This window comes from Hippopotamus amphibius, chromosome X (genome assembly GCF_030028045.1).
Source record: "Hippopotamus amphibius kiboko isolate mHipAmp2 chromosome X, mHipAmp2.hap2, whole genome shotgun sequence".
Taxonomy (NCBI): Eukaryota; Metazoa; Chordata; class Mammalia; order Artiodactyla; family Hippopotamidae; genus Hippopotamus; species Hippopotamus amphibius.
In genome coordinates this window covers 30,716,966-30,743,561 of record NC_080203.1, presented here as the reverse complement: position 1 = coordinate 30,743,561, position 26,596 = coordinate 30,716,966, and the positions used below count along the sequence as shown (strand labels likewise).

The following is a 26,596-nucleotide window of genomic DNA, read 5'->3' as shown; positions in this document are numbered from 1 at the left end:
GTTTTTAGGGGAATTGAGTCACTATGGGACTGTGACCCTCTTTTCTCTGAGTAGATATCACCTTAGAAATAGGAAACAGACACAGAGATAAAGGAGGTTAAGGACATTACTTTGGCATTTTGAAAATATGATTTCTTAGGGATTTGAGGTGGGCTAGTTAAAAAAAAAAACCTTTATAAAAGATCCGAAGGAAGGAATGCACAGTGAAATCTCCAAGTGGAGAATTACATGAAATTCCCTGACAATAAAAAGTTTAGTTGATGGGAATAAACTATAAGGAAATCTCATGGATATGGGCATGGGTATATTCACTAGTAGCTATGAAGATTGGCTTTAGCTGTTGCTCTGAGTTGTTGCTAAACTACTTAGGGATATTATGAAAACCTTGCTTGGCAAGGCCCTAGGCATGAAGGCTCATTATAGAATGACTTAACAATAATTCACATATGTAAATGTACACATATGCATTTGATACTAGAGAAGTGGCTGGGATAGACTGTGGATCACAGGAGAACAGATTTTTCTCCTGCTAGGATTGGCATTTTGGAAGGTAGTACTCTATTATGGACACCGGCAGTCCATCCTATCAGGGGCTGGGAGAGAGTGTAAAACTAAAATCTAGTAGGGAAGAAAAAATAGTCTGCTCTCAGAGGCTCTCTCTTTCCTTCAGGGAGAGGATTGATAGTCTTGCTGACAGTGGGAAAAATATGTCAAAAGCCTCCTTGTTGGGAGGTTTTACCTTTCTACTTGAAGGAACAAAAATGAGAGTAGCAAGTTCTCACATGGTGATTGTAGAGCAACATATTTCCAGATGAGAGCTGAAGAGGCAAGGTATACACCTGACAGGACCAGCTATGTAATTTGTAGGACTCAGTGCAAAATAAAAATGTGGGGCCCCTTGTTCATGAATTATTCAGAATTTCAAAATAGTGACAGCAGAATATTAAACCAAACATGGGTTCTTCTAAGCATGGGACCCTGTGTGATAGCACAGATTGTATGCCCATCAAGCTGACCTTACTCCTGAGCAGCAGGAATAGTGATAACAAAAATTCAGAAGACATAATAGAAAAGAATAAAGCAGAAAATCAAGATCATCTAAAAATCCCACCACCTAGAAAAACCCTTGTGGTATATGTATCCCAGAGATGTTTATATATATATATACACACACACATATTCATAGTTTTTTATGCTATGGAAATTGTATGTTAAAAAAGAGATAAGGCCCAATATGCAGTCACTTGTGCTAAGCCCATGTCACCAAACGGAGAGTTAATACATACGAAACCTAGTTATAGTTTCAGCCTCTCCCAGGAATGTAATCTTAACCAGTCAGTTTGGAATTTCCTGGTCAGCACTAAAGAGGTAATCTGCTTGGTAGGCCTCTGCTGTCCCCCAGAAGAAGGTGACCTTGCCTGAAACAATCAGTTCTTTTCTAGAGTAATTTCCTGGTTTTGCCTCCTTCTACCTGTAAAAGTCTTCCATTTTGTACAGCTCCTCAGAGCTTTTTCCTATTTGGTAGATGGGATGCTGTATGATTTATGAATTGTTGAGTAAAGCCAATAAGATGTTTAAAATTTACTCAGTTGAATTTTGTTATTTAACAGATTTGGTGGCAGCAGTGGGACTGAAAGAGACTTCTGATGGCTTTGGGGACGACGAGAAACACAGCATGATACCCTTCGAACCCTTTGAGTTCTCTGTCTTTCTCGCCATTTCTGAGGGCTGTGGGTAAGTTCCTCTTGGTTCTGAATTCCACTCTCTTTGCCTTGAGCTCCTGATCTCATTAGCTTTCTGCAGTTCCATGCTGGGACCTTCTGGTAGTTAGACCACAATTCCCTATTGGATTGGAAAAGCCCCCAGATTCCATGTCGGGAACTTCTGGCAATTCAGTCAATAGTTCCCCATTTGTTAGAATCTCAGTCTGCAGTCCTCACTTGTTGGGTCTGCTGGTTCAGTCCTTTCCCCAGCCCCAGGTTCCATATTGGGAATTAGTGGTGGTGTGTACAGGCCCTTTTTTTGGCCAGGCCACAGTAACATCTGTTGGTTACTGCTGGTGTGTGAAGGAGCACATATTTGTTTGTCTTGTTTTGTGTAGATAAGGGCTATTGCTAATGGGAATCTTGGAAGCCAAAAGTCGCAAAATTGGTGGGCATGGGTTGAGCACTTAAAATGTGATGGAGCACTCACCACATAAATCTAAGACTCTTGCATTAGGATAAGTTGATCACCAACCTCAAGAAAATTTCCATGCACTGAGGTACGCTGTAAAATACCACATAATCCCCAACACAACAGCACAACCCTCTTAGGTATTACAGTAGTCCCCCCATATCTACAATTTCACTTTCCATAGTTTCTGTTACCCCTAGTCAACCATGGTCTGAAAATATTAAATGGAAAATTCTAGAATTAAACAATTCATGTTTTAAATTGCACACCATTCTGAGTAGTGTAATGAAACCTGAGCCCTCCAACTCCATCCTGCCTGGGATCCCCAATCAGTGACATTTTCTGCTCCTGACATCCAACCATCAACATCATCATGGCTTGATGATCCAGGATCACCCAAAGCAGATGATCCTCCTGACATATCATCAGCAAGTCAATAGTAGCCTAACGCTACATCACAATGACTATGTCATTCACTTCACTTCATCTTATCACATAGGCATTTATCATCTCACATCATCACAAGAAGGGTGAGTATAGTACAATAAAATATTTTATGACAGAGACCACATTCACATAATTTTCATTATAGTATATTGTTATAATTGTTCTATTTTATTATTAGTTTTTACTGTAAATCTCTTACTGTGCCTAATTTATAAATTAAACATTACAATAGGTATGTATGTACGTATAGAAAAAATATATATAGGGTTTGGTACTATCCCTGGTCTCAGGCATTCACTAGGTGTCTTTCTTGGAATGTATCCCCTGTGATTAAGGAGGGACTACTATAGTTGGGCTCCGAGAGACCAAAAAGTCTTAGCTAAAAGAAATGGGATCCTTAAATTCCAAAGAGTTGAATGCACCGCCTTTTGGCAAACCTGCTTATTTTATGTCTAAGAACTATGGTCCCAGAAGCTACAAACATCTAAAAAAATGGCAAAATCTTACTTAAAAAATCCTAGAATTACAATGGTCATTATGGGGAATGTTCCAACTAGACAAGATCGTTCAGTTAAGAGGTTCACCAAAAAGCAAGAGTTCCAAATCAGACAAACAGAATAGGATACCTATTTTATTTTATTTATTTATTTTTTCTTTAGTTCTTTATTGGAGTATAATTGCTTTACACTGTTGTGCCAGTTTCTGTTGTACAACAAAGTGAATTATCCCGATATCCCCTCCCTCTAGAGCCTCACTCCCACCCTCCCTATCCCACCCCTCTAGGTCATCACCAATCATTGAGTTGATCTGTCTGTGCTATGCACCAGCTTCCCACTAGCTATCTATTTTACATTTGGTAGTGTATATATGTCAATGCTACTCTCTCACTTCATCCCAGCTTCCCCTTCTCCCACTCCCCGTGCCTTCCAGTCCATTCTCTGTGTCTCTGTCTTTATTCTTGCACTGCCACTGGCTTCATCAGTACCATCTTTTTAGATTCCATATACGTGTGTTAGCATACGGCATTTGTTTTTCTCTTTCTGACTTACTTCACTCTATATGACAGACTCTAGGTCCATCCACCTCACTACAAATAACTCAATTTCATTCCTTTTTATGGCTGAGTAATATTCCATTGTATATATGTGCCACATCTTCTTTATCCATTCATCTGTTGATGGGCGTTTAGGTTGCTTCCATGTCCTGGCTGTTGTAAATAGTGCTGCAATGAACATTGGGGTGCATGTATCTTTTGAATTATGGTTTTCTCAGGGTATATGCCCAGTAGTGCAATTACTGGGTCATATAGTAGTTCTATTTTTAGTTTTTTGAGGCACCTCCATACTGTTCTCCATAGTGGCTGTATCAATTTACATTTCCACCAACAGTGGAGAAGGGTTCCCTTTTCGCCACACTCTCTCCAGCATTTATTGTTTGCAGATTTTTTGATGATGGCCATTCTGAATGGTGTGAGGTGATACCTCATTGTGGTTTTGATTTGCATTTCTCTAATGATTATTGATGTTGAGCATCTTTTCATGTGTTTGTTAGCAATCTGTATGTCTTCCTTGGAGAAATGTCTATTTAGGTCTTCTGCCCATTTTTGGATTGGGTTGTTTGATTTTTTGATATTGAGCTGCATGAGCTGCTTGTGTATTTTGGAGATTAATCCTTTGTCATTTGCTTCATTTACAAATATTTTCTCCCAGAATGGGAGAGTTGGGGTTTTTTGTTTTTGTTTTTGTTTTGGTCATGCTTATGGTTTCCATTGCTGTGCAAAAGCTTTTAAGTTTCATTAGGTCCCATTTGTTTATTTTTCTTTTTATTTCGATTATTCTGGGAGGTGGGTCAGAAAGAATCTTGCAATGGTTTGTGTTGTAGAGTGTTCTGCCTATGTTTTCCTCTAAGAGTTTTATAGTGTCTGGTCTTACATTTAGGTCTTTAATCCATTTTGAATTTATTTTTGTGTATGGTGTTAGGTAGTGTTCTAATTTCATTCTTTTACATGTAGCTGTCCAGTTTTCTCAGCACCACATATTGAAGAGGCTGTGTCTTTTCTCTATTGTATGTTCTTGCCTCCTTTGTCATAAATTAGGTGACCATGTGTGTGTGGGCTTATCTCTGGGCTTTCTATCCTGTACCATTGATCTATATTTATGTTTTTGTGGCAGTACCATACTGTCTTGAGTACTGTAGCTTTGTAGTATAGTCTGAAGTCGGGACGCCTGATTCCTCCAGTTCTGTTTTTCCTTCTCAAGGTTGCTTTGGCTATTCAGGGTCTTTTGTGTTTCCATACAAATTGTAAAAATTTTTTTCTAATTCTGTGAAGAATGCCACTGGTAATTTGATAGGGATTGCATTGAATCTGTAGATTTCTTTGGGTAGTATAGTCATTTTCACAATATTGATTCTTCCAATCCAAGAACATGGTATACTTCTCCATCTGTTTATGTCATCTTTGATTTCTTTCATCATTGTTTTATAGTTTTCTGGATACAAGTCTTTTGTCTCCTTAGGTAGGTTTATGCCTAGGTATTTTATTCTTTTTGTTTTGATGATAAATGGGATTGTTTCCTTAATTTCTCTTTCGGATTTTTCATTGTTAGTATATAGGAATGCAAGAGATTTCTGTGCATTAATTTTGTGTCCTGCAACTTTACCAAATTCATTGATACACTCTAGTAGTTTTCTGGTGGCATCTTTAGGATTTTCTATTTATAGTATCATGTCATCTGCAAACAGTGACAGTTTTACTTCTTCTTTTCCAATTTGCATTCCTTTTATTTCTTTTTCTTCTCTGACTGTCATGGCTAGGACTTCCAAAACTATGTTGAATAAGAGTGGCGAGAGTGGACATCCTTGTCTTGTTCCTGATCTTAGTGGAAATTCTTTCAGCTTTTTATCATTGAGAATGATGTTTGCTGTGGGTTTGTCATATATGGCCTTTATTATATTGAGGTAGGTTCCCTCTCTGCCATTTTCTGGAGCGTTTTTATCATAAATGCATATTAAATTTTGTTGAAAGCTTTTTCTTCATCTATTGAGGTAATCATATAGTTTTTATCATTCAGTTTGTTAATATGGTGTATCATATTGATTGATTTGCATGCATTGAAGAATCCTTGTATTCCTGGGATAAATCCCACTTGATCATGGTGTATGATCCTTTTAATGTGTTGATAGATTCGGTTTGCTAGTATTTTGTTGAGGATTTTTTTAATTAGTTAATTAATTTATTTAATTGGCTGTGTTGGGTCTTCATTGCTGCACACAGGCTTTCTCTAGTTGTGAGGAACCTGGGGCTACTCTTTATTGTGGTGCACGGGCTTAGTTGCTCTGTGGCATGTGGTATCTTCCTGGGGCAGGGATCGAACCCCTGTCCCCTGCATTGGCAGGCAGATTCTTAACCACTGTGCCACCTAGGAAGTCCCTTTGTTGAGGATTTTTGCATCTACGTTCATCAGTGCTATTGGCCTGAATTTTCTTTTTTTGTGATATCTTTGTCTGGTTTTGGTATCAGGGTGATGGTGGCCTTGTAGAATGAATTTGGGAGTGTTCCTACCTCTGTAATTTTTTGGAAGAGTTTGTGAAGGATAGGTGTTAGCTCTTCTCTAAATGTTTGATAGAATTTGCCTGTGAAACCATCTGGTCCTGTATTTTTGTTTGTTGGATTTTTTTATTACAGTTTCAATTTCATTACTTGTGATAGGTCTGTTTATATTTTCTAATTCTTCCTGATTCACTCTTGGGCAATTGTACCTTTCCAAGAATTTGTCCATTTCTTCGAGGTTGTGCATTTTATTGGCATATAGTTGTTTATAGTAGTGTCTTATAATCCTTTGTATTTCTGCAGTGTCCATTGTGATTTCTCCTTTTTCATTTCTAATTTTATTGATTTGCTTTCTCTCCCTTTTTTTCTTGATGAGTCTGGCTAAATGTTTATAAATTTTGTTTATCTTCTCAAAGAACCAATTTTTAGTTTTATTGATCTTTGCTATTGTTTTCTTCATTTCTATTTCATTTCTTTCTGCTCTGATCTTTATGATTTCTTTCCTTCTACTGACTTTGGGTTTTCTTTGTTCTTCTTTCTCTAGTTGTTTTATGTGTAAGGTTAGATTGTTTATTTGAGATTTTTCTTGTTTCTTGAGGTGAGGTTGAATTGCTCTAAACTTCCCTCTTAGAACTGCTTTTGCTACCTCCCATAGGTTTTGGGTCATTGTGTTTTCATTGTCATTTGTTTCTATGTATTTTTTTTCTTCTTTGATTTCTTCAGTGATTGGTTATTTAGTAGTGCACTGTTTAGCTTCCATGTATTTTTGTTTTTTACAGTTTTTTTTCCTGTAATTGATTTCTAATCTCATAGTGTTGTGGTCAGAGAAGATGCTTGATATAATTTTCAACTTTCTTGGATTGATCCCTTGATCATTATGTAGTGTCCTTCCTTATCTCTTATAACAGTCTTTATTTTAAAGTCTATTTTATCTGATATGAGTATTGCTACTCCAGCTTTCTTTTGATTTCCATTTTTATGGAATATGTTTTTCCATCCCTTCACTTTCAGTCTGTATGTGTCCCTAGGTCTGAAGCAGATCTCTTGTAGACAACATATATGTGGGTCTTGTTTTTGTATCCATTCAGCCAGTCGGTGTCTTTTGGTTGAAGCATTTAGTGCACTTACATTCAAGATTATTATGGATATGTATGTTCCTATTGCCATTTTCTTAATTGTTTTGGGTTTGTTTTTGTGGATCTTTTTCTTCTCTTGTGTTTCTCTCCTAGAGAATTTCCTTTAGCATTTGTTGTGAAGCTGGTTTGGTGGTGCTGAATTCTCTTAGCTTTTGCTTGTCTGTAAAGGTTTGATTTCTTCATTGAATCTGAATGAGATCTTTGCTGGGTAGAGTAATCTTGGTTGTAGGTTTTTCTCTTTCATCACTTTAAGTATATCCTGCCACTTCCTTCTGGCCTGTAGAGTTTCTGCAGAAAAATCAGCCGATAACCTTTTGGGGATTCCTTTGTATGTTATTTTTTGCTTTTCTCTTGCTACTTTTAATATTTTTTCTTTGAATTTGATTTTTGTTAGTTTGATTAATATGTGTCTTGGTGTGTTTTCCCTAGGGTTTATCTTGTATGGGACTCTCTGTGGTTCCTGGATTTGGGAGACTATTTCCTTTCCCATGTTAGGGAAGTTTTCCACTATAATCTCTTCGAATATTTTCTCTGACCCTTTCTATTTCTCATCTTCTGGGACCCCTATAACGAATGTTGGTGTGTTTAGTGTTGTCCCAGAAGTCTCTGAGACTGTCCTCAATTCTTTTTATTCTTTTTTCTTTTTTTTAAAAATAAATTTATTTATTTATTTTATTTTTATTTATTGGCTGTGTTGGGTCTTTGTTACTGTGCATGGGCTTTCTCTAGTTGCGGAAAGCAGGGGGCCACTCTTCATTGTGGTGCATGGTCTTCTCATTGCTGTGGCTTCTCTTGTTGTGGAGCATGGGCTCTAGGCACGCAGTCTTCAGTAGTTGCAGCACGTGGGCTCGTTAGTTGTGGCTTATGGCTCTAGAGTGCAGGCTCAGTAGTTGTGGCTCATGGGCTTAGTTGTTCCACAGCATGTGGGGGTCTTCCCAGACCAGGGATCAAACCTGTGTCCCCTGCATTGGCAGGCAGATTGTTAACCACTGTGCTACCAGGGAAGCCCCATTCTTTTTTCTTTATTCTCTTCCTTGGCAGTTATTTCCAGCATTCTATCCTCCATCTCACTTATTCATTCTTCTGCCTCAGTTATTCTGTTTTTGATACCTTCCAGTGGGTTTTTCATTTCAGTTAGTGTGTTGTTCATCTCTGTTTATTTGTTCTTTAGTTCTTCTAGATCTTTGTTAAACATTTCTTGTATTTTCTCAATCCATGCCCCCATTCTATTTCTGAGATTCTGGATCATCTTTACTATCATTACTCTGAATTCTTTTTCAGCTAGGTTGCCTATTCCCTCTTCATTTATTTGTTTTTGTAAGTTTTTACCTTGTTCCTTCACCTATGACATATTTTTTTGTTGTCTCATTTTTTTTTTTGATGGGTGGGATTGTGTTCCTGTCTTACTGGTTGTTTGGCCTGAGGCTTCAAACACTGGGGTTTGTAGGCTGTTGGGTAGAGCTGGGTATTGGTGCTGAGGGGAGGACCTCCAGGAGACCTCACTCTGGTGAATATTCCCTGGGGTCTCGGGTTCTCTGTTAGTGCAATTGTTTGGACTCAGAACTCCCACTGCAGGAGCTCAGGCCCGCCCCCCGGCTTGTGAACGAAGATCCCACAAGCTGCACGGGGTGGAAAAAAAAAAAGAGAAGAACAATAAAAAAGACTGAAAAATACAATAAGATTAGAAAACTAACAGATATGTTAGAAAAAATTTAAAAATAGATGATGCAACAACTGGAAGGTAAAACAGAACCACAATAGCAAAAAAGAGGAGGGGGGGTAAAATCCTGAAAAGGCCTTGGCTGTGGGGGGTGGGGCTTAGGCAGGGGCGGGGTTTAGGCAGTGGGCAGCGCCTATGCTTAGGTCCCACAAGGTCTGAAAAGGCCCTGGGGTGGGGGGTGGGAGTAGGACTTAGGCTTAGTGAGGCAGGAGGGGCCCAGGAGTGCCTCTGGTCTTGGGGGTGGAGGACCAGGTCTGGGATCCCAGCAGGCTCCCTAGGCCCAAGTTGGTGGGGGAAATGCCAGGTGCTTCCCTGTCCTCCAATCTCAGAGGGTCCCAGCCTCTTGGCCTCTCTTCTTCTTCCCTGCCCCTTCCCAGCAGGCCTCCCGGGCCCAAGGGGGCAGGGGAAAGGCCCTTCACACCTCCCTTGGTCCTCCGACCCTGGAAGGTACCCCCACCTGTCCGCCTTTCCTCCTCTTCACCTGCCTCCCTCCTACACCCTCAGGACCAACACAGATAGGAGAGGGCCTTGGAGGGTGGCGGACCAGGTCCGGGAGCCCAGCAGGCTTCCCGGGGCCTAGTAGACAGGGGAGATGCCTTCCATGCCTCCCCAAATCCTCTGATCCCTGAAAGCCCCTCCCCCTCCTCCTTTCCTCTTCTCCCTCTGCCTCCCGCCTATGCTCCAGGACCAACGTAGCCCGAAGGGGACCTTGGAGGGCTGAGGACCCAGCCGGGAGCTCAGCAGGCTTCCCTGGGCCAAGTGGGTGGGGGAATTGCCGGCAGCACCTCCCCTGATCTTCCAGTCCTGGAGGGTGCCCCCCCACCACTGTTTGCCTCTCTTTCTCTTCCTCCTCCTCCCTCCCTCCCATACCCCTAGAACCCACGCAGCTGGAGTGGGTCCCAGAGAATGAACGACCAGGCCCGGGAGCCCAGCAGGCTTCTGGGGGCCCCAGTGGGCAGGGGAAACACCCTCCACACCTCCCCTGGTCTTCCAATCCCAGAAGGTCCCCTTACCAGTCTGCGTCTCCTCCTCTTCCCCCCTCCTCCCTCCCTCCTATGCCCCTAGGACCCAGGCAGCTGGGAGGGGGCCTCTAAGGGTGGAGGACCCAGCTGGGGAGCCCAGCAGGCTTCCTGGCCCCATTGGTTAGGGGAAACGCTAGATGCACTCCCCCCTGATCCTCTGAGCCCCCCGAGGGTCCTTCCAGGCAGGAACCTCTCCCATCCCCCAGCCACCCCTCCGGGACACTGGTCCTGTCCAGTCTCCCCTTCTCCTCCCCTCTGACTCCCCCCACATCCTACCTGGCCTGTCAGGGGTTCCTCCTGTCTCCTTGGGCTTCGAGGTCCCCCACTAATGTCCGGCAGCTGCCCTAGTTGTGGGGAGACGTGAACTCCACATCCTCCCACACTGCCATTTGACTCCGCCCTGGGATACCTATTTTAATTGGTATGTAAAAGCTTCCAAAGTCATATAGATTCCAAAATAACTTCAGTGAAAACTTTGTTGCAAAAGGCTAATGGAAAATCAAAGACACAAAAGGTATCTAAAACAGCACCCAGGCCTCCCGAATTATACCCTCCTAGGGGTCCATCATCAAAACGCTGTCCCAGAGATTGATATCTATTGTAGTCAACTGGGATACTGGAAAAGAGATTGTCCTCAAAGGTCCTATGCAAATTCTTTAACATCAGCTTGAATGCCCCCATATCTACCTTTGAAGGAAGGGCCCTATATGGTCCCCGCCAGAGTTGATGAGATTCTGAGGGATTTTTCTAGTAAACTGCTACTTTATTACCTTAAGCAGCCAAGGGGAAACTAAAGTTAAAATCAATCAAAAACCTTACCAAATTCTGGTAGATACCAGAGCTACAATCTCTAAACCCCACTCAGAACCTGCAGATGGGATCCTGGGAAAACTGGCAGAAACTGGCTAAGGGTAAGAATTCTTGCTAGAGTTGGCTCTCCCAGATCTCTGTGTGTTGTATTCTGAGAGAAAGGAAAATAAAATACCCTTTGCACCCTCTTTGGGTGCACCTCTTGAATCCAAGGAATTGTTCAATACTACCAGAAATGTTTACTGTTTTTTCTTGATGAAACCTGACAAGATATTTGAAAGGATTTTTCTTTTTTAAAAGTAGCTCTGTGGTCAGAAGTTGGCCAAATTGGAAGCTGATATTCAAAGCCTATTGGGAACTTTTAAAAAAATTGAGATATAGTTGTTTTACAATGTTGTGTTAGTTTCTACTGTACAGTGGAGTTCCCTGTGCTATACAGCAGGTTCTCATTAGTTGTCTATTTTATACGTATTAGTGTATATATGTCAATCCCAATCTCCAAATACATCCTATCCCCACTCCTCTCCCCACTTGGTGTCCATACATTTGCTCTCTACATCTGTGTCTCTATTTCTGTCTTGCAAACTGATTCATCTGTACTATTTTTCTAGATTCCATATATATGCGTTACTGTATGATATTTGTTTTCCTCTGACTTACTTCACTCTGTATGACAGTCTCTAGTTCCATCCATGTCTCTGCAAATGGCACAATTTTGTTCCTTTTTATGGCTGAGTAATATTCCATTGTATATATGTACCACATCTTCTTTATCCATTTGTCTGTTGATGGACATTTAGGTTGCTTCCATGTCCTGGCTATTATAAATAGTGCTGCAATGAATATTGGGGGTGCATGTGTCTTTTTGAATTTTGGTTTTCTCTGGGTATATGCCCAATAGTGGGATTGCTGGGTCATATGGCAGTTCTATTTTTAGTTTTTTGAGGGACCTCCATACTGTTCTCCATAGTGGCTGTATCAATTTACATTTATTGGGAACTTATTTTAAAGGCCTCTCCCCCAAGCTAAAATGAAAACTATATACCCAGAGGGAAAGAAAAACCTTCTAAAGCCTTTGTGGAAGGATTTACTAAAATATTCCAAAGATAAATAGTTCTAAATCCAGAACATGGAAATATTTTGGTTTTCATCTTAGTTGGAAATCTTCTCCCTGATATAAAAAAGCAAATTGAAGATAATGTGGTTGCATGGGTGGAACAACCTATGATGTCATTTATGTTGCAACCCAATTTCTTGAGAAATTAACAGCAACTGTCCTTATCTTACAAATCTTTGCAAAACCAGAAATGTGGCTCCAGAAAAAATGCAAAGTCCTCCTATCCTTTTTACCTCTCCCCAAACCTCCCCTATTTATCTCAGAAAGCTTGTAAGTATTGTAAAAATTCTGGTCTTTAAGGAACAAAAGTCCTTCTTGGAGGAACTTGAATTCTTTCTCTGAGACTTTGAGAAGTAAATGTTTTACCTAGTCTTTCTTTGGGAACTCTTTTTTTTTTAAATTAATTAATTAATTAACTTATTTATTGGCTGCATTGGGTCTTCATTGCTGCACACGGGGTTTCTCTAGTTGCAGCAAGCGGTGGTTGCTCTTCATTGTGGTGTGTGGGCTCCTCATTGCTGTGGCTTCTCTTGTTGCGGAGCACAGGCTCTAGGCGTGTGGGCTTCAGTAGTTGCGGCACATGGGCTCAATAGTTGTGGCTCACGGGCTCTAGGGTGCAGGCTCAATAGTTGTGGCACATGGGCTTAGTTGCTCCGCGGCATGTGATATCTTCCTGGAGCAGGTATCAAACCCGTATCCCCTGCATTGGCAGGCAGATTCTTAACCACTGCGCCACCTAGAAAGTCCTCTCTGAGAACTCTTATCTAGACCATCCCCAATTCCTGAGACTGAAAGAAAAAAGTGGGGGGGGGGGGAGGCTTTTAAAAAATACAAACTGCTATAAAAGCTCTCTTGCCCAAAATCTGGTCCACAGCTTCTATAAGTTTACTTGCTAAGGACAAATACAAATCTTAAGTGTCTTCTCCACAAATATTAGTAGGAAAGGATTTAGCCATAGCTATTGGAGCAGGTATTCTTATTTCAATTGTTCTTTTATAAGCAAGTGAGTTTTACATTATCATATCTGTCTCATGGTTAAAATTTTAGAACAAGAACTATAAAGTCTCAACTATAAAGTTTGCATCTGTATGTTTATGTTTGTCTCTCTATATATGTTATAGATGTGTGGTATATTTTTTAACTCCAGATGTTATTGCCAAAATTAATTCCTAAAAGAGTTCTATTTAATTGGCTTAAGAAAATGAATGCCTATATGAATTGTCTTTATAAAATTCTCAAAAAATATATTAGAAACTAACCCAAATGCTTTTCAGGTTTGTGTGATCTAGGAAAATATTTGGTATTAAAACTAATTCGAATCTGTTGCTTTACTTAAAATAGACATGTCTTTAGAGTTATCAACATTGAATATAATGCAGACATACAACTTTTATTCTACCTAGGTTTATTAGTCAAATAAGTTCATGTTATCTCTGTTATAAAACTTGTCAGCAAGAAACATAACTTGGTATGATGAAGTAATCTAAGCATAATTGTTGAAAACAAGTGAATTAAATAGATGTGAGATGAGTTTTTAGGTGAACTTTTTTTTTTTAAGATCTTTTATTGAGATACAGTTAACAGACAATAAACTGCATATACTTAGAGTGTACAATTTGGTATCCCAATCTCCCAATTCGTTCCCCGCCAACCCTCCCTGCTTTCCCCACTTGGTAAGAGTTTTTGGGTGAACTTTTTAGTAATAAGTATATTTTACAGTATGTCTACTTAAGCAGTTTCCCAAATCTTTTTGGTAACTTGAAACCTTAAAGTTTTGCTAAGTTAAATTAAATGATGGATAGTCATTAAATATCTAGATAATTTCCAAATAAGATGAAGTACTGAAACACTAATTAATGAGTGTAGGTTTATACATTTTTGGTTTCATTTTACAGAGGAACTAAAGATATTTGGGTTTATTAGTAAACATGTTTTGTGCCACACTAGAAAGAATCACTATGAAAAAGCATATGTTTCTAGAAAATATAAAATGTTTATAAATTTGCCACAAAATGCTAATATATAAAATAGTTCACAATTGTTTACTTATTTATTTTCAGTAGAAATTAAGGTTTTTAAGGGTTAAAATTGTATTATATATAATTAAAACTAATAGAAATAATAAGGGAAAGTTTCTGTATGCAGGGAAAGTAGGATGTGTTTTCAGTAAAAGAAGGTACGAGGAATGGAAATTCATTTTTGTTGAGGAAAAGAAAAGTAGTTTTTTCCTAAGTCTGGTCATTTCAGAATGGGAAAGAGGAAAAGCATAGGACAGAATCTGAATGTAGAAAAGAAAGTTCAAAAGGTTTATGGGAAAGGAATTGTGGGAAAATAATTTTATGCATGGTCGAGCTGGCTAAGGTTAAAATGAATTTGAGTGAAAAATGTTTTAATATCAAAAGTAGCTGGAGCAATATTAGAATTTGGTTTTCTCTCTGTTAAAAGGACTATTGGTCTGCTCTTGTAAGAGATTATGAATGGTTTTTCTTTATCTTTTAAGTAATTTGTCTAGAAGACAAAGGTTTTGTGTCTTATCAAAATAATTTTCTGTGTTTCATGTTGTCTTTATCAAGTCTGATTACTTAAGAAAATTGAGTCTTCTCTATTAAAAGAGCTAAGGTATTTTGTTTGTTTTTTGTTTGTTTACAGTTTTTTAACTTTGTGTTTGCCTGTGAAGTCTTTAATTGTCACTATGGCTAAATAGATAATTAAGCATTATTTCAGTGACCTATGATCCTATTTGACTGAATGTCTTTAAAGGCTTTTGATATTTTTGACAACTCCTCCCCCCCCCCAAAATCAAATTCTAAGTGGTCTTTTTGACCTGAAATTAACTTTGAGATTTTTCCTGAAGCCCCTGAAAAATCGCAAAATAATTACTCTCCTTAGAAAAAAAGAGATGTTAAACTTATTAGGCATATTTGATATGCTAAATTACATGGGAAGCATTGTCAAATAAGAAGTAGTACTAAGCCTTCTTTATGTTATATTTGTATAGATATATGTGTTCCAGAAATTGTATGAAATTCCTGGGAATTTGAAGTGTCCTGGTATGTTATCAGTAATAATTCCAGTTATTATCTTAAAATGTTGTATGTCACAGAAATAACCAAATTTCCTCATCAATTCCATTGTAAACTCCCATCAGATCTTTAACAATGAGCATTTTTAAGACTTTTTACAGACAGTTATTGTTTTACCTTGATACTTTTGCAGAAGTGTTCCTGCAAAGTATTTCCATCTTCAAGGAGATTCATGGAAAGAACTTTAAGTACAGGTTTCTGATAACTTTAAGATCATAAAACTGAACTGGGTGAGAATTTCTAGAACTAATGGAAAAATTGGTTTCAAACAGAACAAGTATTAATTACATGCATCTGAATGAACTGAGGAGGATGATTATAATTTTTAATGACTTTTTGATTGAAACATTGCTGGTTCCTTAATGTTTTGTTTTTCCAGATTTAAGAAAACCCTTTCTCTTAAGCTAGCTATGACATGCAGGGATTTGGTAAAGTATACCTTTGTAAGCAAAGATGAAACATACTTTTTCTCCCTACCCGATCCTTCCATAATTTAGAAACTCTTGACTATTCTTTTCATGGCAATATAGTTATTTGCATAAGTTCAATAAGGAACTGTTTGTTCTCCTTGTAACAGAATACAGTTAGAAACATTGGCTGGATTACAATACCAAGGCTTTGACGGGAAAGTCATATTTGAGAGAGACATGCATAGACTCACATATGACCAGACAGCTTTAAGGTACTAAGGTTGACTTCATGGAGCCAATAAAGCCTCTTTGAAAAATCGACCTGGTACCTTGCTTACTGGATTCCTGGCAGCCTTACCAGGTGAGTAAGGAAGGTCACTTCCTGGCAGGCTCAGAAAGCTCAGGATATTTTGGGGATCTCAAGAAGAGAGGAATTCACACAAACTATAGGCAAAATCTTGGCTAGACTTCATGTCCTCAGAGGCTTTTAAGAGTTCAAGCTGAGATTTATGAAAAGTTCCAGCAAAACTGTCTTAAAAAGTACTTATGTGGTCAATCACTATTCTTGTTGCATTTATGTAAATAGCAAGGTCAATTTTAATACAAACAAATTAGTTTTACTGTGATTATCTTGGTAAAAAAAATGGGGGTGAGTGTAGAGAGAAAAATTATGTTTGCACCTTTGTAGATACTAGATTTTAGTCCTGTTAATTGTCTTTGAAGTTTAGTTGTATACCTGTAAACTGGACTAGGTCCTCAATTCTTTTAGTTTCCTCAAATATCTGGCTATAACTCTCCAAACTAATGTTTCCAATTTTCTCCCAACCTTCTGATTTGGAATCACTAAGAATAAAGCCTGCTCTTAAATTTTCTCGAAAGGAACTATACCAGGTCTTCCTCATTTATCCAGGTGGCAACCAAACTTCAGGGACTTGAACCTTGGGTATACATCTCACGGCTAAAGAAGGCTCTACCTGACAACTGGTCCTATGTAGACAGTGGAGACCTCCAAATCAGAGGAAAAGAAGTAGCTAACATTGATGTAGACTGCCAAGATGACAGATCAAGACTTTATACTTTAGCTAAACATGAAACCCTCTCTCCTTTTCCTTCTTTCCTTTACTTTGGCATTGGCCTGGAAGGATAATGCCATCATCCTTATCTTCCAGGCCATTGCTAATAGAGTTAATGTTTCAGACTGCTGGATTTATCATCAAAAACACCTGATATGATACTAGAGACCCCCTGGTCCTCCCTGTGACCAATTTCTCTTCTACTCCCAAGTGGCCACCCCCCCCCCCCACCTTAGAAGTCACTTAGAGTCTGACTTTTATGGCCAGAACATCCTGTGACTTGTTTGATTTTTCTTCAATTATAACTGTACTTGCCCAATTGGATACAAATAAATACCTGTGTAAATCGTGGTACATTTGTACCCCCATGCTCTTATGATTATCTAAATCAGATCTTCTTCCAGTAATGAAAATGTCTCACCAGCAGCACCCATCTTTGCAAGGAATTTAGAACAATTTCGTATTTCAGGCTAAGAGGTTTACTTTCCAATTGTGCTGAAAACCTGGCTTGAATAGACAAATGCAATAATCCATTAACAGTACCACCTTGGGGACTTCCCTGGTGATCCAGCAGTAAAGAATCCGACTTGCAATGCAGGGGATGCTGGTTCGATCCCTGGTTGGGGAACTAACATCCCACATGCCGCGGTGCAACTAACCTTGTGCCACAACTACTGAGCTTGCTCACCTCAACTAGAGAGCCCGTGTGCCACAAACTACAGAGCCCACGCACCCTGGAGCCTGTGTGCCACAACTAGAGAAGAGAAAATACCCATGCCACAACTAGCGAGAAGCCCACATGCCTCAGCGAAGATCCCCCATACCACAACTAAGACCTGATGAAGCCGAAAACAAAACAGAACAAAACCAACAAACAAAAAACAAACAAAAAAACCAGTACCACCTTGGTGGGAATGGTTTGTGCCCTGACAGGATTTATCTTTGTCTATGGTGTTTATCATTCTCCTTGGGCCTATGAATGCCTAGATGGCTGGTGCATAACTGGGTAATCAATGCATCTTAGGTTATCTAAGTGTGCCCATAGCTGTCCACAATCAAACGGAGACACCTCATTGGTCAACTTCCCTGAATTTACATCGTCCAGTTAGAAAAGACTTCCCAGGAGGTGTTCATGATTCAGGATTTGCTTCCTTTGGCAGGTCCCTACTTCCCTGGTTAGGAGTGAATACAAGTGAGGCTATGATCAGCAACCTCACCTTAACTCTCAAAAATACTGCAGAATCTACTGCACAAGCCATAGCTGCCCAACAAAAATCCTTAGACTCTCTGGTCAAAGTTGCTCTTGATAAAATGATAACCCTTGATTATCTTTTAGCTGAGCAAGGAGTTGTTTGTGCTGTAGCCAGCACCACTTGCTGCACCTGGATTAACACTTCTGAAGTTGAAACTCAGCTGCACAAGATCACTGAATAAGCCACTGGCTTAAGAAAGTAACTCCTTCAATGGGTTCTTTCTTTGATGTATTTGATTTTGATTGGTTTGGATCTTGGGGACCATGACTGCAGAGTGCACTCCAGACTCTGGGAATTATCCTGCTTACCATAGTCATAGTAGTCTCCTTGGTGTGCTGTGTTCTCTCAAAAGCTTTAAATGCATGATTGCGGCTGCTCACCACCAAGCAAATGTTCTCTCTAACACTGGAATGTCAGGAAAGAACAAAGAAATGACCAGCTAAAAAATTGTGAATCTGAAGTCATGACCTGTGAATGCCATAGAGATTCAGCAAAAAAAGTCATGACCTGTGAAAACCACACAAAGGATCAGCAAAAACTGTGGGAACTTTAGAGTGGTAGCTGGAAGTGCCACTAATGCCTTAAATTTTGATCATATCTCCCAGTTAAGCCAAGAGTCTGATCAGAAGGGGGGAATTGTTAAAAGAGACACTAAGCCCCAAATGGAGCCCCTTGTGCTAAGCCCACATCACCAAACTGAGACTTAATACTTAACCTAATTGCAATTTCAGCCTCTCCCAGGAATGTGATTCCAGTCAGTCTGAAATTGTCTGGTCAGCAGTAGTGAGGTGATCCACCTGATAGACCCCTGCTGTTCCCCAAAGGAAGATGACCTTGCCTGAAACAATCCACTCATTACTAGTAATTTCCTTGTCCCTCCACCTTCTGCTCACAAGTCTTCTATTTTGTACTGCTCTTCAGAGCTCCTTTTTTTTTAAACATCTTTATTGAAGTATAATTGCTTTACAATGTTGTATTAGTTTCTGCTGCAGAGCTCCTTTCTATTTGCTAGATGGGATGTTGCCCAATTCATGAATTGTTGAATAAAGCCAATAAGATCTTCAAAACTTACTCAGGTGAATTTTGTTATTTAACAGGTATATTGTACATTCTCTTTTGTTGCCTTTTAAAAAACTTATTACATTTTACAGGGTTTTCCAAGTTGGTAAATATAAATCATTTCAATCCTATTGTATAGAGGTTCCATATTCTATTTTTCTTTTTCTTTCTTTCTTTTTTTTTGGCCATGCCACGCAGCTTGTGGAATCTTAGTTCCCCAACCAGGGATTGAACCTGTGCCCCCTGTGGTAGAAGTGCAGAATCCTAACCATTGGACCTCCAGGCAATTGCCTTGCTGTCTTCCTTTAGAAAATCTTTTACCACAGAATAGGTTTGGAGTTCAAAGGGGGTGAAACCTCTCCTACCTTAGATTAGGTCCACCAAATTTCCTCTAATGCTTCATTCTTCTGGGGCGTGGTTTTCCAAATTCTACAACGGAATTCACAACACTAGAATACGTCAAACGTTCATGGGAAGGGGATACTTTTTATTAACTTTGAATGATATATTAAGATATATTAAGAATATATTAAGAATAAGTGTTTTCTACCTTCTCCCCACCCAGAGAACACTTTTGCCTTTTCATATTTTCTGCCTTGCTTTGCTTACTTCTCTTTTTTTTTGGCTGCACTGTGCGGCTTGTGGGATCTTAGTTCTCCAACCAGGGACTGAACTCAGGCCCTCGGCAGTGAAAGTGTGGAGTCCTAACCACTGGACTGCCAGGGAATTCCCTGCCTTGCTTTGCTTTCTAAGGAGAGTTCTGTCTTTACCAGAGCTATTCTTTTGGGAATCAAACCAAAGATAAATTGAGTTGCATATACATTTATTTGGGGTTGGTGGGATATAGTTATGTGGTTTGCTATTACTTCTGCATATAGTTAAGTTATTGCTGGCTGTACCAGTGAAGGAATGACTTGTGGAAACATTTCTGAAGTGGTAAATCTAAAGCTTATTTAAGATTAGTTATTACTTAAAAAACTCGACACATCGTAAAATCTTACAGCTCACATATAGAAGAAATGATAGAGGTTTTCCCAAATTTTACAACAATCCAGAAAATTTACATGACGTTAATCAGTGGTGGTGAGTTGTGAAGCTGAAAAAGACTTCTCCAAACTCTCAGAAAAAAATGAAATTGTTTTTCTATTCTCTCTATAGAAATTGTATTACAAAAGGTATATTGGATGAAAAGGTGATCAAAAGATGCGTGGTCAAAAAATATGGGAAAGGGCTTCCCTGGTGGTGCAGTGATTAAGAATCCGCCTGCCAGGACTTCCTGGGTGGCGCAGTGGTAAAGAGTCTGCCTGCCAATGCAGGGGACACAGGTTTGAGCCCTGCCCTGGGAAGATTCCACATGCCACAGAGCAACTAAGCCCATGTGCCACAACTATTGAGCCTGGCTCTAGAGCCCGTGAGCCACAACTACTGAGCCCATGTGCCGCAACTATTGAAGCTCACGCACCTAGGGCCTGTGCTCCACAAGAGAAGCCACTGCAATGAGGAGCCTGTGCACTGCAATGAAGAGTAGCCCCCGCTCGCAGCAACTAGAGAAAGCCCGTGTGCAGCAACAAAGACCCAATGCAGCCAATAAATAAATAAAATAAATAAATAATTAAAAAAAAAAAAGAATCCATCTGCCAATGTAGGGGACACGGGTTCGAGCCCTGGTCCAGGAAGATCCCACATGCTGTGGAGCAATTAAGCCCATGCGCCACAACTACTGAGCCTGTGCTCTAGAGCCTGAGAGCCACAACTATTGAGTCCACCCACCACAACTACTGAAGCCTGTGCGCCTAGAGCCCATGCTCCGCAACAAGAGAAGCCACTGAAATAAGAAGCCTGCACACTGCAATGAAGCGTAGCCCCTACTCTCCACAACTACAGAAAGCCTGAGCGCAGCAACGAAGACCCAATGCAGCCAATAAATAAAAAATCAAATAAATAAATTTTTAAAAATATTTTTTTTTCACATTTTCTTTTTTCTTTTTTTTTCTTTTTTTCTTTTTTTCTTTTTTTTGGGGGTACACCAGGTTCAATCATCTGTTTTTATACACATATCCCCATATTCCCTCCCTTCCTTGACTCCCCCCCCTCGAGTCCCCCCCACCCTCCCCAAAAAATATTTTTAAAAATTATAGGAAAAAAGGTAGCATGGAGGTGTGTTAATTTAGTTAATTAAATGAAAAAAATTTTTTTAATTTTATGGTGTTTGTGATATTTGTCAGTTTTTCAAATGTGTATCTCTTGGGACTTCCCTCGCAGTCCAGTATTTAAGATTCTGTGCTTCCACTGCAGGAGGCACAGGTTCGATCCCTGGTCAGGGAACTAAGATCCTGCATGCCACTTGGTGTGATAAAAAAAAGAGAGAAAAGTGTATTTCCTGTGATCTATTGTCTGATTCTAAATAAATCTTTAGGATTGTACCTAATTTTGCACTTAAAAAAAACAAATTTAACCCAAATGGTATAAGCTTCAGGCCCTACAAAACCTGGATCTACCACTGCTTGTGAGGTAAATATTGGTGGTCATTTGGAGTGTCCCTTGTTACAGATGATACTGGCTTGCCCAAGGTAGCATAGATAGTTAGTGGTAGAGCCAGGATCCAACGCTGAGTCTGTCTGTCTTCAAAGCTTGTTTTTTTCACTATCTAAAACTGTTTTCTTTCAGATGAAAATGTACAGTTATCAACCCAAATAATAACAACATACTGAGTTCTTAGTGTCAGGCATTGATATATATTTCATTTAAACTGTACAATAATCCTATTATGTAAGTATTATCATCCTCATTTTACAGGTGAGAATACTTCTGATCTCAGGAGCCAGCTCACTGAGCTGTTTTGCAATCTTTGAACAGTCCTTCAACCAGCTCCTGTAATGTCTATGGAATCCCCCCAGTGTTTTTAAATGTTGGTCCCTGGCCATTCAGGCATCTTTCCACAGTCTGTCCCCAGCCCCTGTTGTGATCTTATACGTCCAATGTATCTTATTGAGGTCTGGCAGGACTGGCATTTGTCAAGGGACAATTTTAGGCTGTTTCCCAGGTGATCCAGTAATATAAGGAGCCATTGTTCCTCTCCTCCAAAGCTCTGCCAAGTGTAATTATGCCATCTAAACAAATAAGTGTCTCCAGGTAATTCATATCACCAATTGCTTTTCCCATCAAACTCCTCAAGATGTCTGGGGCTCCGAAGATGTGCGGGGCAGCCTTTCAAATAGGTAAAACCCCGCAGGACAGGTGAAAGCTGGCTTTTTTTTTTTCCCTAGTCAGAGGTAGGAATTCAACAATAGCACTTCTCAAACACAGTACTGGAAATTACTGGTCCTCTGCCATGCAGTGTAGAGGTTAATCTGGACACAGAACTCTCTCTTTAAGGTGGAGAAAAATAATAGGATATCATTATCCCCACCCCTGTCCTGAGTCTGCCCTCTCCTATCATGAGCTTTCCTTCTTCTCCTTTACATATTCATTTATTCAGCTAAATAGTAGTTCTCAACCTTGACTGCCTATTATAACCCATGGAGTTTCTTATAGAACATCTATCTCTGGGCCCCACCTACCCCTAGACATTCTAACATTTTCTAAACACCTACTCCGGGGACTTCCCTGGTGGTGCAGTGGTTGGGAAAACACCTGCCAATGCAGGGGACACGGGTTTGATCCCTGGTCTGGGAAGATCCCACATGCCTCGAAGCAACTAAGCCCATGCGCCACAACTACTGAGCGTGCTGCAACTACTGAAGCCTGCACACCTAGAGCCCGTGCCCCACAACAACAGGAGAAGCCACTGCAATGAGAAGCCCACACACCTCAACGAAGAATAGCCCCCGCTCTCCACAACTAGAGAAAGCCCTCGCGCAACAATGAAGATCCAATGCAGCCAAAATAAATAAATAAAATAAACACCTACTCTAGGTCCTGTGCCCTGCCCTAGGAGTAGAGGCAATTCAGTCATGATCCCTGCCTCCATGTAGTTCATAGTCGAGGGACAGAGACAGATAAATTAAAAAACATAATTCAGCAAGAAAATACAGTGTAACTCCATGTTCTTTTCTTAACCTAATTTGTTTCTCATAAAACTGTCAGTATGGGTAAGGTAAACGTGGATTTTTTTCAACAAGTCCTAGTAAACAGGAGAAGGAGGCTTTCTTGGGTTCTTGGGTGACATAAATTGAGAATTTAAAAAAATGCTGAAATGTATACAAATGTCCATAGAAATTTTATTTGTAGTAGCCAAAAACTGTAAGCAGCCCAACTGTCCTTGAATGGATGAATGGTTGCACAAACTGGCACATCTATACCTTGGAATACTACTTAGCAAGAGAAAGGAATGAACTATGAATACATATGACAATCTGGATGAATCACCAAATTATGCTGAGTGAGAAAGGCTAATCCCAAAATGTTGCGTCCTGTATGATTCCATTTGTATAACGTTTTTGAAGGGACCAAATTATAGAGATGGAAGAATGTTTAGTGGTTGCTAGGGGTTAGGGAACTGGAGAGGGAGGGAGGTAAGTGTGGCAACATGAAAGATCCTTGTGGTAATGAAAATATTCTATATCTTCATTGTGGTGGTGGTTATGCAAGGCTATACATGTGGTAAAATTATATAGAACTAAACACCCACCCATACACATACTCAGACACAAATGAATACATGTATAACTAGTGAAATCTGAATAAGCACCATGAATTGTATCAGTGTCAATTTTTGGTTTTGATGTTGCATTATAGTTGTATAAGATGCTGACATTGGGGATACCAAGGAAATGTTGCATGGGACTTCCCTATACATTTCTTGCAACCTTCTTTGAATGTACAATGATTTCAAAAAATAATAATACAAGAAGTTACTAACCAGAAATCAAAAGGATCCGAAACGTTAGACATGGGACTTCCCTGGTGGCGCAGTGGTTAAGAATCCGCCTGCCAATGCAGGGGACACAGGTTCGATCCCTGGTCTGGAAGATCCTACATGCTGCATAGCAACTAAACCCGTGCACCACAACTACTGAGCCTGCACTCTAGAGCCTGCGAGCCACAACTACTTGAGCCGTGCGGAACCTGTGCTCTGCAACAAGAGAAGCCACCACAATGAGAAGCGCTCACATCCCGACAAAGGGTAGACCTGCTTGCAACTAGAGAAAGCCCACGTGCAGCAATGAAGACGCAACACAGCCAATCAATCAGTCAAAAATGTTAGACACATTTATAAATGCAAAACCATAACATTAGGAGAAGCTGGGCCTGTAGCTACTCTTTAATGTTATAAGGATGTTTTAAGGAAGACAAACAGTCCTTCTCAGAGAATATTAAATTTAAGAAGTAGATAAGTTTTATTGTTTTTTCCAATTAAAAAGGAATGTTTCTTCAGGAAAATTTAGAACATGTAGCTCAAAAAAAGGTCATTAGTAATCCTATCATTTTGAGATAATCATTTTTTTCCCAACATTTAGGGTATATATTTTTTCAATCTTTTTTCTGTGCATAAAATTAAAAGAAAATTTCATACTCAGCAATAGATTTTTCCTGTCTTTAAAGAGTCTTGTATTAATATGACTTTAGTGTATATACAGTATTCTATTGTGTGGATACAGAATGAATTATTTACCTAGTCCTCTATTTTGGATAGATTGTTTTCAAGTTTTTGGTATTATAAATAATTCTGCAATACACATCATTATACTTGCATCTTTGTATATATCTCTGGTTATTTCCTTAGTAAAAATTCTTAGGAGCAAAATTACTGGGTCAAGGATTATGTAAAAATTTAAAGTTTCACTGTGTTTGGCTAAACTGCCAGCCAGAAAGATTGTATGAATGTTCCACCTCTGTTTTTTCCTGAGCATATTCTTCATTGCTAATGTTAGCAACCAGGTAGTAGGCTGGGTAGACCCACTGTGGCAATTCTTCTGTTCCTTGGTACAATGTTATAGGATCTAGCACAATGCTGGGTGCATATTAAGCCCTCAAAAATATTTGTTGATCTAATATCCTTCATAATGCATTCTTTTTTAAAAATTTTATTATTTATTTATTTATTTATTTATTTATTTATTTATTTATTTATTTTATTGGCTGTGTTGGGTCTTTTTTCTGTGCGTGGGCTTTCTTTAGTTGCGGTGAGTGGGGGCTACTCTTTGTTGTGGTGTGTGGGCTCCTCATTGCTGTGGCTTCTCTTGTTGCGGAGCATGGGCTCTAGGCGCGTGGGCTTCAGTAGTTGCACAACGTGGGCTCAATATTTGTGGCTCACGGGCTCCAAAGCACAGGCTCAACAGCTGCGGCACACAGGCCCAGTTGCTCCGAGGCATGTGGGATTCTCCTAGAGCAGGGATTGAACCCATGTTCCCTGCATTAGCAGGTGGATTCTTAACCACTGCGCCACCTAGGAAGCCCACATTCTTTTTTTAAAAAAACTTTTTTTTTCCATTTTTTAAAGTCTTTATTGAATTTGTTACAATATTGCTTCTGTTTTATGTTTTCGTTTTTTGGCCTCAAGGCATGTGGGATCTTAGCTCCCGACCAGGGACCAAACTTGCACCCCCTGCATTGGAAGGCGAAGTTTTAACCACTGGGCCGCCAGGGAAGTCCCCATAATGCATTCTTTGAAACTCTTATCTGCAGTTGGTGGGAAACAAAATCATCAAAATATTAGTGTGCTTTAACCCCGAATTATATCACTGACATCTAGTAAAGAGTAAGTACTTGAGGGAACAAATAGGTACATTTTGATAGAGGGGAAGGACTTGGAAAAAGCCTGGAGGCTCTAAAGTGGCAAGCAGAAACCGTCTGAGGTTTCTGGCAGCAGACCGAAGGGGTCTGAAAAACTGAGGTTTGAGGTTTGCTGGGAAGGGTAGTTGTTGGGAGGGTGGTAGAGAGGAAAGCTCTTGCCTGTTACCTGCTTCCCACAACTCCACTCCTTAAGCACTCAGGATGTTAATAGACCTGGTGGCCTTTATGTGAAACAGCTTGCAAACTTCGCCCAGCAGAAGTCTGGGTGTAATTATTCTGAATTGTGCTTTTATTTTTCACTTGTAGTGGAGAGGGTACAAGTTTCATCTGTCTTTCTAAGTTTCTCTTTGTGTCTTGCATGTGGCTATTACCCATGAAGTGGGACCAGTGGCCAGAAGTCTGGGCTTCCAATCATTGCTGCTCCTTCCATGCTCTGCCTGAAATATTGGGTTGGCTGAAAAGTTTGTTCGGGGTTTTCCGTCACAACTTCTGAAAAAACCCGAGCCAACTTTTTGGCCAACCCAATACAAACAGGGTGGGCCACCTCACAGGCCCCAGGGCTCTCTGGGAGGAGCCCACCGTGGTTTCAGAAAAGACTAGGACACCGGTCAGTTCTATTTAATCACCAGATGTGATTAAATAATAATAATATGTAAGCACTCAAAAAATTATACCAGATTCTTCTTGGATGACTTTATGTTGTTTTATTTAATCTGTCTAACAACCTGGTAAAATAGATCCTTATTATCCTCATTTTACAGTTCAGGAAATGGACTTAATTAATTTACCTGGATCACCCAGCTAGTATGTTGTAGATCTAGGACTTGAAATTGGATTTGAAATCCCATCTGTCTGATTCTAAACACCTGCTCCTAGTCACTGCCTGATTTGAAGCACACAGAGTGATGTGCTCTTCCTGAGTCTATTTCCTGCTTTTATTTTCTTAGATTCCATCATTGGAGATTCAGTCCTTTGCCTCATGAAGGCTTTTCCTACCCAAAGATCC

At 39.8% G+C, this 26,596-nt stretch overlaps 1 long non-coding RNA gene across 1 annotated transcript in view; it reads left to right on the top strand.

The window, feature by feature from the left end:
- LOC130842320 (uncharacterized) overlaps positions 1-26,596 on the top strand; it is a 166,276-nt gene that overhangs the window by 8,399 nt on the left and 131,281 nt on the right. Inside the window, exon 2 of the long non-coding RNA XR_009050402.1 lies at positions 1,611-1,734. This is a non-coding gene — a long non-coding RNA (uncharacterized LOC130842320). The remainder of the gene's footprint in view (positions 1-1,610; positions 1,735-26,596) is intronic.